Consider the following 12181-nt stretch of genomic DNA (forward strand, 5'->3'; position numbering starts at 1 on the left):
TTACTGATTATTTATTGAATTCTTACAATTTGTTTCACATAACCCCCCCTCCCCTTTTAATTACTTGTTTCTGGAAGTAATTTGACTAATTGAATATAATTGTTGGTTAAAGTAAAGTCTAAACCATTTTCCTCGTGGGATCGACCCCAACCTACAAGTTGGGTTCTTTACTTGATAACGATCGCTTATGCTTCTTTAGGGAGGTGTAATTTGAGCGTATCAGAAACACTAAATATTCATAGGATATAGGGCCTTTCTTAATCTATTTTTAACCCTCAAAAGGAACAACATGTCTAGATTACTACTTTTAAAAGTTGAGGACAATCTCTAATATATTTTTTTCATTGTTCAAGAATATCTGATGGACTCTTAACTGCTACTTCACAGCCCAACTCGACGTTACAGGTGTAAAAAAAAATGTATATGCTTAATTAGGCAAACCTTAGCAATTAAGCTTACCATGAGCACCACAATCTTGTTCTTTATTCCTCTTCTCAATTTATTTTAACAGATTATCAAGATTAACAAAAGTACTGACAAAGAGGAAAAACTGAATTGCTAAGTGACTGGTGCCAAAAAAAAACACATTCATTTCAAGTTCACATAATAATTTAATAGGTCATAAGAGAAAGAATGAGCTGATTCACACAAAAGAACACAGAGGAAAGGTGATTAAACAAGCACCTGTTCTACCACCAAATTAGCAGATGTGACCACAACACAGAGACTACCTCTCCTTAGCAACACAAGCAACTTTGGATGATGGCAACCAATGGCTGATTTACTTAGGTCTTTGACCAAATGCTATCACCTCAGGAAATGGAGGATAACTGTAATCATGAACTCACGAGATCAAAAGTTGTTTGTTGTTACATTCCTAAGCAATATAAGAAAGTCAACCATTTCTAGCACATGCTCCTAATAGCATACTATTTCGCAAAGCATAGTGAAAAAGAGAGGGGAGGGGTATGTCGACCTACATAATAACCAGGTTTGGAAAATCTGGATAAGGCTTTGAACTTCTTTTATTAGGGCTCGAACTCCAACAATTTTCAACATTGTGGCGAGCTATGGTAACAGGTAGTAGATCAGCTGGAATCTCGCAGTAGGACAGAAACCTATAATAAAAGATTCATTCAGAATAAAAGAAAAGAGCAAAAGCTACATGTAGTCGGGACATATACATATATTTCAAACTATGGAATTGGCAATATTGACTATGTAGCGTTAGTTGCCTTATAAGCTTTTAGGAACTCCTTAAATATAAGCTAATCAAAATGCAAGCAGGAAAGTCTGACCTACAACGGTATACCAGCAGTAAATGTTGCAATAAATAGTTGTTCAAGATTCTCAATTGGATTGAGAATCTCCGGCAATGAAACATCATTAGGATCGTCTGAAAAGTTTGGTGGCCCTTCACTGGCTAGTCGATTCAAAACAAACTTTTTTCCTGGAGTGGAACAACACCAGTTCTGTTGTCTCCTTTCATTGTATCATCAAGTAGACCAACAACCTCCTTGCTCATAAGCCCCAGAGATAACACGTCCTCTCTTCCAATAGTATTGACACCACTCTCATGAGATGCTCCATCATTATTGACTTGTTCTACGCCCTTCTCATCGAGATGACATGCTTCCACCTCAACAGCAAGTGTAGATCCTTGGGGAAATCACATTCCTTATCCTGGCCAGGTTCACCCACAACAAGAAATACCTCCTTCCTACAAGATTTTGATCAGAATGTACTCCATGAAGACTAGCCACTGGAAATTAAAATCGTCATTGACTCCAATTTTACCCTAACATACAACTCTCCCTTTCATAATCAAGAATTAACACATTTGTGGATACGCGACACAGGATGGTTTCTACTTAATATCTCCAGTTGCGTACCAACTGGAGTACAATCTGTGGGTAATATATTATTTTTTCCAACTATATTCCTATCATCAACCTCCTGAACAAATACATCCTTTTGCAAACAAAATCCTATCTGTAACCCATACAACAGATCCCTTGACAATCTCCACAATCTCACCTTTTGCAACTCTAACCTCATTAAAAAACACCCATTCAGCGAAACACTAAACTTAGTTATTGTTGTAGAAGAGGCTGAAAATAAAATACAAAGTAGTTCAATTGGTAACGTTAGTAAATTCTACATGGCAACAGGCAAATCTAAAATGATTAGACAGATCAAACAGATAACAAATCACCAACAAACAAGGTTAAAAAAAAAATCTAGATGAAATCATACAGGGTAAATTCAGAATTGAGCAAAATTAGGCGTTCCACAAAGCAATTCATAGGTAAAACAACAAAAACTTACCTTGCAGAGAAGGAAACTCCAAGATGAGTCCCGATATTACTACAAGAAATCAAAGAAATGTACCACAGTTGAACATCTAATCTACTAATGTGAATATTGTGTGGTTGTGGCTACTAAAAATAAAAATTATGTGAACCAATGTGACGGTGCTTTGCAACAATAAGAATGTAATCAGTATGACTATACGAAGTTTGGCTATAAATATGATTACCACACAAAGAACAAGAAACAACAACAACAATACACCCAGTGAAATCCCACTTATTGGGGTTTGGGGAAGGTAGAGTGTATGTAGACCTTTTTTTTTTTTTACATAAGGTACTGTAAAGTGTATGTAGACCTTAACACTACCTCATGGAGGTAGAGAGGTTGTTTCCGGAGGACTCTCGGCTCAAGTCCATCAAAACAAAGTACAAGAAGAAGAAAACAATAAAGAAAGCATAGTAATAAGGAAAGCAGCGTTAAGTCTATCGACATTCTATTGAATGCATTGAACAAAAATATTGACAACTTTTATGCATCAAGCTATAAAAGAAAATTCACACTTGCAAATTGCAAATATAAAGCATCCGAAAGTTCTAGTGTAGGAATGACGAAAGAAACGTAACATGAAAGGAAGAAGGTTAAAAACTAAATTAATGATAAATTGTTCATAATAAAAATGACTATTGAGAAATACAAGTTATCCAAAGATTATGCAGAAAGCTAGTTAGACATTACCAACTAAAACTAGGTACGGACAGTTTTAAAAATGATTGCACCCTAAAGCTAATAGGATTACTAGAAACTCTCCTTAAATAGATGAATGCAGATTGATAATTTGCTAATTGAATTTGATCCTTTTAATTGCAGTCATCTTCGGATGTAGCCAAAAATAGAAGCATAGTAGTATATACTGGTGATACTAGAGATGGTCTTAGTTACATGAGTATTTTGGCAAGAAAAAGTTTGGCTATGTGATATTGAGCTTTGATTAATACTATATGCATAATTAGCTCCAACAATATTGATCATGGCCATTCTAGCTTGTTCCTGAATGAGCTCCACACATTTCGGCAGATAGATGCATTTAATCTTTGTGCTCTCTTAGCAGCTAGTGCTATGTTTAAACACCTCCAGTCATGTAGCTGCAGTAGATGAATAATTTACTGACCACCGTCAAACTTGTCACATGATTATGTACTGTGCAATTAGAAGTTTCCTCAGATTCTGTGTTTCAGTGTGACAGCACTCATCAAAGGTGATGTATTATAGGAGAGAATATGATTCAAATGTTCATATATTTTCATTATCTCCCGTCGCTTATTTTATTTTATTTTTTTGAAAAGGTAACTTGTATTATAAACACAGGAATACTCGGGACGTATTCCAGTAATACTTACAATCAGAAATACAAAAGTGATGTTGTTTTCCTATGAACTCCTTAAGGACTCTAACATACTAGGGATATCCTCATCTTCATGAGGATATTCATGTTTACACCAAAAATAGAAAAGAGCTAAACAATTCAGCTTCATCTTCTCCATAGAGCAGCTCTTGTTCTCAAAACATCTTCCGTCGCTTATGCTTGAACCTGTATCCGAAAGCACTCAATAACCTCTGCTACATGCATTAATCGGCTTCGGCAAGTCAGCATCTTAAGTTCAAATCCAAATGACAACACGAGGTGTTACACTACTTATTCTCCAGTACAAACATTCAACTCTACATCCCTTTTCTTATGCCACTAAACACTTGTCCATAGCATGTGATGATAGGCTACAATTTTTTCTCAATTAGTCCAAGGGATCTGTAACGACAAAGGTTGCTAACCTTTACCTGGGGAACAAACTGATGGTAACAAAAGTAGAGTTGTACAACAACAACTACATACCCAGTGTAATCCAACAAGTGGGGTCTGAGGAGGGTAGGATGTACGTAGACCTTGCCCTAACCTTTGTGGGTAGAGAGACAAAAGTAGAGATGTACAGAACAAGAGTGGCAAAAATAGAGCTGTACAGCAATAGTAAGTGATGTACATGATTTCTACAATTAAGCCGTATAGATAAAGTGGAAAGGAGTTATCTTATTATCTTAACTTCAGGTGTTCAATTTACATCAATACTTGTGCAAAAAAAGAAGGCAAAGAGATTTCGAATCAGCAACTATAACCTAAAAGGCAGAAAGCAGATATATAGCAAAACCTCAATGAGGAGCAGATAAATAACAAGCAAGGTAGCAAACAATAATGGAAAATATGCACACACTCAGGATCATTGGACGCTCACTTTTAAGTGTTCATGAGCTTCTTTTACAGTTTTCCCATCCTTTTTCTTCTTCCAGCTATGACCATCTTTGCGAAATTTCCTGAGCATCTTGTTACTTTCCCCAACATAATAAATCACATGTGTAGGTGACAAGACATTCTTTTGTACCTTCATCATAAGTACCTTGCAGATTGCAACAATAAAAGAATCAAGAACCATATGACAACATTATAATCATGAACTGTGATAGAGAAGCATGAATATATGTTTTCTAGTAAAATAATGACAAAGTGAAAATACACCTCCACTTGTTGGTAGGTAATAATAGGCTTTTTATATTTCAGATGACAAAGAAATGCTTGATTTTATTTATTTATTGATACATGTCTAGAGTTAAATAGGTGTTAATATATTTGGTGAAATTGTCTGGTAAGTTCAATACTCAACCATGTCATAACATGTTAGAACATATTTCAAAATTTACTTAAATGGTTGTCTATAGCCTATAGGAACACAAAACTATTGTTGAAGAAAATCTAAAAAGATAGCTCACATAAACTTTCTCTAACAACTTATACTCTTCTTCCCCCATAACTAGAAATATCTCAAAGGAAAGAAGATAACTAGAGAGATTCTCGGAGAAAAGCAATTCATGGAGGAAACTGAACTTTCCTTTGCAAAACATTTTACACTAATAACTATTCATGATTAATGAATCAGTTTCTTAGAGGCAACTAAGCTTTCCTTTGCAAAACATAGTTCCTCAAAAAATATATACTTGTATACAAAAGCTCAAAACTAATTTATCTCTTGTATACATGAATTTCTGTCTCTTCAGTTGATTATTTATCTACTTAAGCTTGGGGTTGAAGTAAATGCTTTGAATCAGAAAGCATATGCAACATTAAATGTAGTTGAAGCAGATGCAAGTAAATCAGGAGCTCTTGTAATCATCCCTGCATTACAACAAGCTGGTCCAATACAACAAGCATTGTATTGGTACTGTCAGGTTCACTATACTTGTTAATAGAGTACCCACTGGCTTCTTCTCTTCTCAGAGAGGCCTAAGAGAGGGGGACCCTCTTTCCTCATTTTTATTCATCTTAGCTATGGAAGGAATGAATAACCTTATTAATACAGCAAAGAGGAAGGAGTGGATCAAGGGGTTCCAAGCAGGAGAACTATCTAATTTGGAGATAATTCATCTACAATATGCATATGACACATTGGTGTTTTGGGAAGCAGAGGCAAAATAAATCCTGATATTGAGGGTTCTTTTTGTCATTTTGAAGCTATCTCTGGTCTCCACATAAATTGGGGGAAAAGCTTCATCTATCCTATCAACGGTGTGATTAATATACATGTTTTGGCCAGTAAACTAGGAGGCAAGGTTGGGGAGCTTCCAACTACTTACCTAGGCATGCCTTTGAGAGCTAAAAGAAAATCCAAAGGCATATGGAATGGGGTCCTGGAGAAATGTGAAAAGAGACTTACTAACTAGAAGAGCCAGTACTTGTCCTTGGGAGGAAGATTGACTTTAATCAACAGTGTGATGGATGTATTACCCTCTTCTATGATGTCTATATTTCCTATGCCTACTATGTATCTAAGAGCATTGATGCCCTTAGAAGGAATTTCCTATGGAAGGCAGTGAAGATAAGAAGAAGTTCCATCTAGTTAAACGGGAGGAACTAATTGTGAGTAAGAATATAGAGGAGGTATAGGCATCAAGAACCAGACGAAACAAAATCAGAGCCTAATGATGAAGTGGTTGTGGAAGTTTGCAAATGAAAATTACATGCTTTGGAAAGAAGTCATTACAGCAAAATATGATATGGAAGATAAGTGGATGACTAAAATGGTAAGTACTCCATATAAATGCACTGTTTGGAGGGCAATCAGAAATCTATGGCCAATGCTATATCATAGAACCAGGGTAGAAGTGGGAGATGGTTTAAAGACATCCTTCTAGGAGGACAAATGGAATGGGGCAGTTCCTATGAAACAATTGCATCCTGAATTGTTTGTCTTATGCCAACAGCAACAGGCCAATGTGGCTACAATGTGGACTGGACAAGGATGAAATTTGTTCCTAAGGAGGAACCTTCATGACTGGGAGATAGACAAAGTGGCAGATTTTCAAGATTCAGTAGCCTCATTCAGCAACCTCACTGAAAAGGAGGACTTGCTGATTTGGAAGAATGACACCAAAGGTCAATTCTCTAGAAATTCTATTTATAAGAACTCAACAAGAATGCAGGACAGGAGACAGATTGGCCATGGAAGATGATTTGGAAACCAAAGGCACCCTACAAAGTAAACTGCTTCATGTGGTTGTTGACAAAAGAAGTAGTTTTGACTCATGAAAATTTAAACAAAAGAGGATATCAGTTGGCCTCTAGATGTACTTTATGTGGAGAGCATGCAGAGACAATTAGCCATCTTTTTTTTGCACTGTACATGGACAGAACAGCTATGGAGAATGTTCATCTGTCTAAAGGGGATAAGATGGGTGCAACCGGGAGCATTCAAGGAGTTCTAAGCAGCTCGAGTAGAGATGGCAATGCTTCAGATCCTGAAGAGATGGAAACTTGTCCATCATGCATTTGGTGAACAATTTAGAAAGAGAGAAACAGCAGGAGTTTTGAGAATGTGCAGAACAGCTTACAGAAGATCAAATTGAATTGCTTAGCTCTTTTTTATTTTTGGTGTAAAGAATATATATTAACTAGGACAAAAGACATCGTTGATGTGCTAGATTGTTTATAGGCAGCAATTTAGATTAAGTCTGTCTCTCTCTGTAAGTTGTAACACTTTTGAAGGGGAGCTACACCTTTGTTGTAGTATACATGTGGATATGTAGACTAAAGTTGTCAGTTTAAAAAAAAAGACAAGTTGGTCCAAAAGTTGTGACCAATAACCACCAAATTTTCAAGATATCCAACAAGTAGCTTTATTATTAATTTTGGAATCATCATGGCCAAGAAAAATTACAAGCTTTTATTCTCCGTCCTCATTTCAACATTCATATTATCATAATCATCAAAGGAACCACAACAATAATTTTGTGCTACTAGTTAAAATAAATTGAGCTCCAAAGTGAAGATCTAAGAAGTGCAAAAAAAAAAAAAAAAACATAACATTTCTTGCAGTAGTAATAGCAACTATCACATTTTTAATCCTCCTGGTGAATTTAATCAAGTAAATGAAAAAGCTCTATTGGGTAAAAAAAAAATCAGCCTTTAAGGTGTTTTTGATATGTAACATTGTGGCTCTTTTCCTTTCCCTTGAAATTGTTATTGTCCTTGTTAGGTTGAGAGGTTCTAAGTAAAAATTAAGATTAGTTCTTGCTTCCTGTTGTCGCCTTTCACGCGTCTAGTAATTAGCTAGTTCTTTTATTTTCATCAATATTAACTCACAACACCCAACAATGATCTTATTACCTATTGTAAAACTAATTTTTAATGTTTAGATTCTAAGTAATACCTCACTACATCAATCTGAATCAGTACTAAATTTGTCCAGTTGATATATGATATATCCCTAACTACAATAAAAGCATCTGCAAATGTAATTCCTTTTAAGCTATTGTTTTATGATTTTTCTTTATCAAAAAATCAAAACAAAACGGCTCCAATATCACGAGCCTTCAATTATTTATAACAGTTTGTAATGAAATTATCAAATAAGGACATAGTCTTACCATTTAGACGCTAAGGATTCGGAGAGACGTTGATATTATCTAGGGTTTCGCATCCATGATGGCTTCCATTAGAATGTTTCTTACCTTGACTCCCCATTAGAGGTGCAATCAACCATCAACAAAAGAGGTGTGCTGCATTAACTTGTTTTGACACATGAATAAGTGGATTATTTATCTAATTTTAATTTTAATTAAAGCAACAATTTGCTAAAGTTAATAAGAGAGAGAAAGTACATTTACATTAAATTGAGTTAAAACAAAATTTAAAAAATGCAAGAGAAATTCTTTGCGTTTGTTGCTATTTATCTTTTTTTTTCTTTTAAATAGATTTTGTCAGTTTATGAAATTATACTAAATATATTATTATTATATATGTATGTTAGCTTGGCGATTTTATTTTGATGTGATTTTTTTTGTGTATTCATAGTGTGAGTTTTTCTTTTTGAAAATGTTCTTCTATAATTGTTGTGATTCTAAAATGTAGTTATTCTATTTTGATTATTTTGGTTGTGAGCTTGAAACTTGATTATTACCTATTTTTAAAATTCAGAACTTTCAAAGGAAAATACAGAAAAAAAAATGATTATGGTGTTACTGTTGTGGAGATTTTTACTTAAAGCAAAATATAATTACTCAAAGAAACGTTTTGATAAAGTGTTGTTAGAGCCCGTTTGGATTGGCTTAAAAGTTGGTCAAACCTACTTTTAAGTCAGTTTTTTACTTCTGAAAGTGTTTGGCAAATATAAAAAATAACTTTAAATAAGTCAAAAATGACTTAAAATAAGTTACGAAGTGTTTGACAAGGTAAAAAATGACTTAAAATAAGTCAGAAACCAAAAGTACGTCTCCCCCTATTTTTTATTTTTTAACTTAAAAGTCATTTCAGTTTGACTTTTTATTTTTGACTTAAAAGCTATTTTTTTAAAGCCAATCCAAACGGGCTCTAAACTCTAATAATGTTTCTTAGTCCAATTTATTTCAGGTTTACAGTTAATGTAGAATGTAAATAAGGATTCAATAAAATTTATATATTCATTTTAATCACTTTTACTTTTTTATTATTAGAAATTTTGAATAAAATAATACTTAAAATATTTTCAGGAGTATGTTTCATTTATTTTTAAAAATATTGTATTATTTTTATTAAAATTTTGATATAATAATTTATTTAAGTTGAGATTTATAGATTTAGGGAGAGAACCAAGATCTGGAACACTACTGTTTTTTCTTTTCAGCATCAATAAGAATGTAAAAATCAAATTAACATCAACAAAAATATTAATCTTTTTTAAATAAAAATGCAAATTTAATTTGAACAGCTAAATATGTATTTTTGATTTTTGATAGAATTAATGGGATCATTATTTGATTTAGATGAAGAAATAACATTTATTGAAGAAGAAAAAATCAAAATTTTATTTGATATAAATGAACATTAAAGAAGTATAATCACTTTTTATTATAATTTTACAATTATTTAGTGAAATTTATTATTACTAACTAATGGGATTCACATTAATTATAAATATTATTTCACTTTTTTGTTATTTTTATTTTAGGTTTAAAGTAGAAAAAACGACTCACTTATATGTGTCAAAAAGTTAATGGAGCCTCACATGCCTTTAGTTGGTTGTACATCTACCATGATATAAAAATTCATCAATTAGGTAGGAGTCCTCCAAGTCTTAAATATTGGGTAGAAATGATAAATAAATAATAAATATTAATGAGGTTAAAATCTTAGTAGCTCAATTGGTTGGCTATCTAAAATCTCACTCAACCACCCTTATGGGTGAGGGTTCGATTTCCCACTTTGTAATCCTTTCCCCTTCCCCTACCAAAAAAAAATCTCAGCAGTTTCAATTTTTTAATTTTTACACTTTTACCTCTATATTTTTTTCCTTAAAATATCTACAATTTTACCAAAAGAAAAGGTGCATTCTTTCTCAACTTCATCGTCTTGGATCAGAATCCTCTTCAACCCGCCTAAAGTATAACTACTGTAGGTATATTTCTTAATCCCTTTATCTCTAAAAATATATGTGTTTTATTGAGATGATCTATAAGAAGATTTTGTGGGAAAAGAATATCAAAATATGTTTGAATTATTTTGCATTGCATTTATATCGTTTGAGCTGATAAGTATAAAAATTACTTTGTATTCATTCTTCAGTTGGGTACCGTGAATCCAATCTAATTGTTCTAGTTGTCTGGGCAATTACTTAAGTTATTTGTAGAAATAACTAAACATGTCTATCAAATACAGAAATTGTCCAACAACTGTGTATAATTGCCGAATACAAAAGTTATCTCAACAACTACTGCAGTTATTCGACAATTGTGTTCAATAACTGATCAACTGATTAATTATAGAAACAATGATATAATTGTGGAAAATTATTAATTATTGAAATAAATAGTTGAAGAATTATAGAATCCCCAAAACTACTAAAATTTTCTGTCAATTGTTGATAGTTGTGAAACAACGAAACAAGTGTAAAAACAAATAATCAATATTTTTTAGAGATTTTGAAATTGTTTGATGAATGTCTCACTTGTTACATTTACTGAAATATTATGTGATATCTTCAGGTATTGTGCTCATCTATGAAAGATCAAATAATAATAGGAGTTGATTTACATGGTGAATGGGTGGAGAATCCTTGGTGTTTGAAGGGTCGAGAAATAGTACCAATAAAGATAAGCAAGAATGTTATGTATTATGAGTTGGTTGAGATCATTATTTCTAGGTTTGAGTTAAATTGTGATAAAGATTATTTATTTATCAGTTTCATGCTTGATTTTATTTGAAAGCAAAAAGGAGCTCCTTCTGGGATAAGGAACTATCGTGATTTGTAAAAAAAATTAAATGATTGAAGTAGTCCCATTTTAAGGATATTTGTATGTTGAAAAGATAGCAAAGATTAAGAATTCAGTTGCAAATGATGAAGAACATTTTGTTACAAAGGAAATTCCTTTAAACGAGGAAGCTTCAAAACATTCTATACCAACACAAGGCAGTTACATAGATGATGATGATACAAATTTTTATAAGGGTAAAATTTCCAAGGATCAATGATAATTAACTAAATTGTTGAAGCTTGCTTTCGTAAAGAAAGATCAAAACTCAAATAACTAATGATTTCTAAAGTTGTGTATTGCGTTAGATGTGTAGATCAAAATTGTGATTGGTGATTGCGAGCTACAAAGTTTGAAAGTTGTAACATATTTGAAATCATTAAGTATTGCAACATTCACTCATGTGGGGATTAACATCTTAGAAGTCGTCATCCACATGCTTCAGCGTATGCCATCGCATAATACATTCAACCTAGTTTCTTGATAAAAGGCCCCTCTACAAAATATCAGAGGCGTATCTAGGATTTCGGAAGGATGGGTGAACTACTAGTCTACTACAAAAAAATGCATCTAAGACATAAATTTAATCGATTTGACCTTGACGTTCTCAACACTCTGTTAAATTTTAAAAATTATAGGTCCAACATATGTAATACTACTAGTTTTAAATTTTAATATACACATTTGATTTAATTATTAAAAAAAATTGAAGTGCTATTTTTCTTTTTAGGAATTATTTCCAATGTAACACACTTGAAAATTTTGAAAGATTAAAGCAAAAAACTAAAGAAAAGATTATTGAAACGCCGAAGTGTTACCGATAACCACTTGGAAGAGTGTTACTGAAAAAATAAGATAGATATAAGATTAAAATTTTCTATTTGTTTAGAGAGGTGCACCCAATAATCATCGTATTATTATATGATACTTTTAACGTGGGTTCACACCTCTATATTTAAATATTTTTTGAAAAATATAATACTACTATATATGATCTATAAAGGACAACATGGGTTCACGTGAACCCACGGAACCCCCTCTAGAT

At 32.9% G+C, this 12181-nt stretch overlaps 1 protein-coding gene across 6 annotated transcripts in view; it reads right to left on the reverse strand.

The window, feature by feature from the left end:
- LOC102587861 (uncharacterized) overlaps positions 1-8433 on the reverse strand; it is a 21044-nt gene extending 12611 nt beyond the window's left edge. The window contains exons 1-5 of one of the 6 annotated variants that reach the window (XM_006340508.2): positions 8278-8433; positions 4596-4757; positions 1299-1720; positions 981-1118; positions 685-830 (exon numbers count right to left, since the gene is read on the reverse strand). The gene's annotated coding sequence lies outside the window, so the exon portion shown is untranslated. Of the gene's footprint in view, positions 1-684; positions 831-980; positions 1119-1298; positions 2112-2328; positions 2348-4595; positions 4758-8277 lie in introns of those variants that run through there. The other 5 variants (XM_015304125.1, XM_015304123.1, XM_015304110.1 and 2 more) reach the window with 5 other exon arrangements.
- Between the last annotated feature and the right edge of the window lie 3748 nt (positions 8434-12181).

The sequence above is a fragment of the Solanum tuberosum genome, unplaced genomic scaffold (genome assembly GCF_000226075.1).
Source record: "Solanum tuberosum cultivar DM 1-3 516 R44 unplaced genomic scaffold, SolTub_3.0 scf00019, whole genome shotgun sequence".
Taxonomy (NCBI): Eukaryota; Viridiplantae; Streptophyta; class Magnoliopsida; order Solanales; family Solanaceae; genus Solanum; species Solanum tuberosum.